Source organism: Danio rerio, chromosome 20 (genome assembly GCF_052040795.2).
Source record: "Danio rerio strain M-AB ecotype USA chromosome 20, GRCz13ab, whole genome shotgun sequence".
NCBI classification, from domain to species: Eukaryota; Metazoa; Chordata; class Actinopteri; order Cypriniformes; family Danionidae; genus Danio; species Danio rerio.
This window is the reverse complement of record NC_141040.1, coordinates 11,928,540-11,935,211: the sequence shown is the minus strand read 5'-3', so window position 1 is coordinate 11,935,211 and position 6,672 is coordinate 11,928,540. Positions and strand designations below refer to the sequence as shown.

General features: G+C 34.5%; 1 long non-coding RNA gene across 1 annotated transcript; it reads right to left on the bottom strand.

Annotated features, from left to right (window-relative positions):
* Window positions 1-270: 270 nt before the first annotated feature.
* On the bottom strand, window positions 271-4,198 carry LOC147832135 (uncharacterized). The gene is made up of 5 exons (XR_015519252.1): window positions 4,146-4,198; window positions 3,376-3,409; window positions 2,917-2,963; window positions 1,532-1,597; window positions 271-790 (listed from the first exon to the last, which is right to left on the bottom strand). It is a non-coding gene; the product is annotated as an uncharacterized LOC147832135 (long non-coding RNA).
* Window positions 4,199-6,672: the final 2,474 nt, after the last annotated feature.

The window sequence follows — 6,672 nt, the reverse complement described above, 5'->3', positions numbered from 1 at the left end:
TGCGTTCTCTGTTTATTCTATGTTATATTACAATAGACCATTTCTAAGGGTGTAAACAGAAAAAAGCCTTAGCTTTTTTTAAATAAAATAAAATGTTTATCCTGCTCAGTTGTACACATATGTTGTTTTAATGTGCATTTAAATAATGTATGAGCATCTTGGCATTCTATCAAGCATTTTTTTTATTAGATATTCTGAGATACGCATAAAAATTAACGGAGACATAGCCAAATTTACGAGAATGTAAAAACTCAATACAACTCGGAAGTGTTTTAGTGTTTTAAACATTTATTTAAATGTTAACATGAACGTTTTAGTATACTGCTCTTTAAGCAGATGCATGTTGAGTTTGCTTAAACAAGATTCACATACATGTTGCCTTTAACAAAGACAAAACTGGTGAAGGCCCTTTTACATTTTTTTGCTTTAACGAAATCAAACTTGTTGCTTTCAACAATCATGAAGAAAAAACAGTGGTGAAGGCCCTTTCACCTACCTTTCACATTTTTTTAAGTAATAAATTTTCTTTCTTCCGGCAGACACGAAAAAAATAATTAGATGAAGGTCCTTACCTTTCACAATTTTTTCTTTAGGGAATCAATGCGATTTTTTACATAAAATTTCACCCCCTCCCAACTTCTATTTTGAAGTGCTGCTGGGGAACTTTCGATACAGTTCATGCACTGGGCTTTACCAGGAACCTTTCCAGACATTATGAATTCCATCATTGTCTTCTCCACGGCCTTGATCTCCTCCAAAGACCACCTTCTTCTCTCGTTTTGTGAAGATCCTGAATAAAATTTAAAACATAATTAGTGAAAAAAAGACTTAAAGACCAAATAAAACTAATTCATGGTCTTCAGTGTGTCTCATTGTTTTTAAAGTTGTATACACATTTTTGCTAAAATTTAGTTGATGGCTGAAAATCTGTCATGTTTACATCACCCAGCAATAAAAGGAAAAAAATGCTTGCAATTAGTCACCATGTAAGTTTAACTATTCTCGTAAATTACAGCAAGATGTCTAAAATTTTTAGTTAATAGTTATTTGTGAGCTTCTGCATGCAGGCCACTTTTCATATGCTAACGAATATGTTATGCTATCAAAAATCAGATAATTTCAGAAACTGATTTTTATTTGTTTACATTCAAATCAGTTAAGCAGCTGCAAAGAAAACCACATTTACATACGATTCTAAGGTTTGACAGATCAAAAGCAGTAGCTAAAAAATGACTAATTATGACTTTTTTACTGTACTGTACCTGCAAATGCAGCACTTTTTTGTGATTCTGCATCAACTTTGTGAGTCAACAACATGATTTAAGGCTTTAATTAAACAGTATATGTAATATTACTGCTGCCCCTATATAAAAGTGCCCGCAGTATGAAGCAGGCAGTATTGATTGAATTCATGGATAATGACTAGAAGGAAATCCGTTTGTGACGTCTTCCTTGCATGTACATGAATAAACTTTAGAAGAAAAACAGAAAGGGCAACTTATTTCAGAAGACATTTTAAAAAACAGCTTACTCTTTGTTCTGTGCGGTTCCTGCAAGTCCTTGCTAGTCGGCTGCAGTTTTTTATGATTCTTGCCTCCTACAAACATACGAGTACAACTGAGAACATTATTCAGTAATGGCACAGAATACCTACTAAGTAAATTACCAGTAAATGTGTAACACATGTATTTAAGAAAATATTAGCAGTCGAAACAAAACATATTTTCACTTCATCCTCAGGATATAAAAATATATAATATAGAACATATAGAATAGAAAAATAATGAAAGCAAGTAAAGGGCAAATCATAAAAGCAGTGCACAGAATGAATTTTATTCACAATTATAACAACGTCAGAAGTTTTTAAAGCACCTTTTTATTTAAGGGTGCGTTCACACCTGTGAATCGATTCAGTTGTTCTGAAACAGAGATTAAAATTGTTACATTGTTGCTCTTTGCTCTTGGAGCGGTTCGCTTTCACACTGCAAAGTTTCTAATCGGACCAAAAGAGCTAAGTCACGAAATATACTAAATAAATATTTGTCACGTTTGTAATGAAATATACATACACTGAGTATACATACCTTGAAGAAGACCTGCTGCTCGCCATAGCTCGCTCCTGTCACAGAAGGCACGGCAGTCCATTCCAACCTCGCGAAAATGTAATGGGCGTGGCCAATCTGTGACCTCAATCAAGATGACTACTAGAATAAGGTGTTTCAGAAGATCCCGCCCACTGAGCTGCAGTTTTCAACTCGCAAAACTTTTCAACTCAAAAGCAAAAATTTTAGATTCGCAAAAAATGAAACAAAACCGAAAGCAAAATAAATGAGCACACAATGCATTAATCTGGTGGTAACCGCATAACATGGCAATAGTTTATTTTTTATCAGTGTGAATTTTTTTAAATAAATGTTTTTTTATTATTTTAAATCTTTAATTTTTTAATTGCATTCTACCTAGTTTTGGTCGAACTTCATATGTTTGTTTGAGTAATAAAGACACAAATTTAACCCCGGCATTCAAGGGTTCAAAACTTTTCAACTCACAAACAAAATCTTTCAACCTGCAAGCAAAGATTCTAGATGTGCAATAAAAGACAGCAGAAAAGAGAGCAAAATTAATGAGTATGCAATGAAAATTGTGGTAACTGCATAATAGGACAAGTGTTTATTTTTGCAATCCAAAATATTTTATTATCATTGACATAAGTTTTTTAAATAAACATGTTTTTTATTTGAAATCTTTAATTCTTTAATTACAACATACTTAATTTTACTTTAAAACTAAATATTTTTGATTGAATAATAAAAAAACAAATCTAGCTCCATAGAAATGCGGCTAATGACTTGTGATGGCTTTGGAGAGTTTAGATGTTGAAACATACAGTTCTATGAATCACTAGTGGCTGCTTACCTTTGTCTCTTCTTTAGCACAAGCTGTCACCTCATCCACTGCAAATTCTGTCACAGAAGACAGGAATGTTATTCAGGTTGACAATGAACAATGCCAATATGGCTGTTCATACTAAAGTAAAACATTCCTTTCAGTAAAACTTCAATACATTTTTGGTTTGTTTCCTTGTACTAGTTACAGTTCTAAAACCCTTAAAATAAATATCACTATAGGATAACAAATCCAGAAGACTTAGCAAAAGCCTTATCAACAACACACAGAACACTTAAAAAATAATGTCTATGTTTAGTTAACCATTAAAATAATGCACGATTATGCTGGATATTTCTTTTATTTAAAGGTTGTGCTCTAACAAAGTTAAACTCAGGTTAGTCTGGCTCAAAAAGTGGAGTATGACTCTTATATGTAAGGATTATTTTGAGTACTAGCTAACAGGACAATTCATGATCTTAACGTTACCTGTGCATCCAGAGTATCTGTCACTTTTATCGCCCTGCAAGCACAAGTGTGATAATCAGTCAAACATCATGCTCTAACATTACCTTATACTGTCATTACAACTGCAATACTGTAGTATAATTTGACAATAATTAAATATTCAACACTGTGAAATAAGACTAGACATATTCATGACATTTGACTGAAAATTAGCATTTTTTTAATCTATAAAACTCCCTTATAAAACTAGAAATATTGTACTGAATTAATTTAAATTGTCTCTTGCATTACTGAAGAACAACATTCCTATTTTTGTGGACAAAAGTAAATAGATTTTGCCTGGCCAGAGGCCTGCTGCACGTGCAGGCCGCTAACGTTAACAATAACAACAATGATCAAAACATCTTGGTAAAAATATGCAGCCTGGCAAGAACATGAATTCAAACAATATTTCAAAAGTAAACGAAGATTATACGTAAATGTACGCAAATACAGTAAACGTTTAATGTACAGTTAAATTGCAAAATCTCTTAGCAATTCCAACGTTTGGCTTAAAACGCGATCGTAAGAATCAAACTTTAACGTTACAGTTAAAGTTACCCTAACTAATATTATTGTCAGTTTGATACATTAATCTGTACTTTCTGCAAAGCAGCTTCGAGATTATGCCGATTATCAAAAGCGCTTGAGACATAAAATAACGCGATTTTTATGATATAATATAGTTGCAAACAATACATAAACATAAACATTCGAATATATTGAAGTGATCGTACAAATCATAAACTTACCTGTCCTTCAGACATGTTGACGTCTTCGCGCCTTTACTCACAGCATCCTCTCTGACCCTGTCCTGCTGTGTCGCAGGTGTGTGTGTGGGGGGGAGGGGATGGTCGCGGTGGGGACGCAAAATCTCCGGTCACGTGTAATGTCACTCTCCCGCGCTGCTTTAGCGCGGGTCGCCGACTGAACCACAGTCTGGCGCATGCATATACAGCGGATGGCCTTCAGCAGCAATGCAGCACTGACAGCTCTAATGTGTCAGTTGAACTTTTACTCGAAATTATTCAGCTTATTACCCGAACATATTTGCTCTAACTAAATAAATGCATAATGGTTAAAGGGAATTTTAATAGCTTAACGAAAAAAAGTTAGGCTATAATTAAGATACAAAGAACCCCCTTATTATTAAATGCTGTATTCTGACAACATAAATAAATGGATCCCATTTAGAACTTTTAAAGAATTCACAAAAAAAAAATCTTTAACTATTACAAACACTTGTAATAAATAAAGGCATTCAATCCTGCTGTCAGGGTGTAAATAATACAACATGTGTTTTATTATGTTTCCATTCATTTATTCATGTTTAGTCCCTGATTGGGGTCGCGATAGCGGAATAAACTGCCATTATGTGTCCATTATGTTTTATTATAATACCAACATTTGGTAATTTAACATTTTGGACCACATAAATGTATTAGATGTGATGCATTGACCATGCACACCTACATACATCCATTACTTTATTATTAAAAGGGAATAAACTACTGTTTATTGCAACTTATCTGAACATCATTATCAAAACTCTTTAATATGTCCAGTCAATTTAATATGAGCATGTAATACCATCTAACTACATCTTTATGGTATTCTTTAAGGCAAACAGGCCTAAATAAATGCAAGGCCCTTAAAATGGTTTGTTCATCTTCAACTACTGATACCAGCACATCACAGGCCTATCTAATAGAAAGTGTGGCAAAATGAAATGGTTTGTGGGAATATTCCTGAGCAGGTATAATAGCTTACGTGATGGTAGCTCCAGAGAGCCTCACAGCACCTACACTGCTCTTAAAGAGAGTCTAGCAGCAGAGCGAGTGAAGCAAGAGTGTGGAGGGGTTGTTGCTGGATCAGATACGTTTGTGGCCAGAAGTTAACAAATATGATTTATATTATCTATTAAATTACCCAATAAATAGTATTTCATTAATGTCTACAACCACCCTAACCGTCACAGTACTGTAAAAATATAAATTATTGTTATACAGTGTCATAAAAAATGCTTCTGTATTGATGTGTATTTGCAGTTCCGGCCGGCCTTGTATCCTATCTACACTTTACTGTGTGGAGGGAGAGAGCTGACATCTAAAGATGGCCTCATACTGTAGGTCCATGAACCTGATTCTTCCTGCTAGTTTCAAATTATTTCAACACAACACCAGAAGTAACTGAAGTTGTTTACTGTTATTAATGTGTTATTAAAATGCACAGTTTACTTAGATACTTAGAAGTGATTGAAATGAAAGGTGTAAAACAGAACAGAAAGTGATTCAGAGCTGTTGTTCTCCTTGATGTCCTGAGAAACAGTCTGTATTAATTTTGAAGCTCATTAACGGCATCCTTAAAATAAAAGCAAACTATCTCTCTTTTCACACTTAGTTGTAATGTTCTAGACAAGGTCTGAAACCATGTCAGCACTTCTGTTGCTACTGCCTTCTCTTAAGCTAGATCCACCTTTAGGATGGCATAAAAGTGTCTTCCATAATTTAATACTCCCATAATTCTTGAAAGAATATACAGAAATCCTTAACTTAGAAATAAAATGTTTTATGTATGTAAATCTACTGTACATGTAAATTCCCATAGACTATTGTGATAAAGAGACATTGTTCATTATTTCCAGGATTTATGTAACCCTTGTGAGGGTAAAAAACCATAACGATTTGGTCCCTGTAGACATTTAACATTTGGAATCACAGAAGTCAATGTGCTGCTATGTTTATGGCAGGAGCCCATCATGTCCAGGCACCTGATGTAAGAAGTACTGGCCCTCTTGAAGCAGATGCTATATCCATTAACAGCTCTGCTAAAAGGACTAAGCTAAAACTTGTGTACTGTGATGACCGGTCCTGCACTTTGGACTTTTTGCTGCTCCTTGTGTAACGCAGACACTACAGCATGCTTGAATCAGCCATTGCCCCTATACTTGCTCATTCCCTATAGCAGCCCTGTCTTGATGCTGGAACAGGTTTTTAAACTTTATTCAGATCTATTTATTTCACATTGTTCACATGCTTAAACTTCACAAAGACAGATGTAGCCTACTGTAGCCGACCAATTCAACCTAACAGTAGGTCAAAACTTAATTTTTTGACCCATGTTTATTAGTAACATGGTTCAGCCGGGCCAGGTATATTTTGTTTATGTTCTGTGTTCTCGCATCATTCATTCTTCCAAGCTAACCTGGCTATAGGTCTCCATAAGGACACAAGTCTGTTCTCTGTGTTCTCATTTACAGTCAATAGTGATTTTCTCATT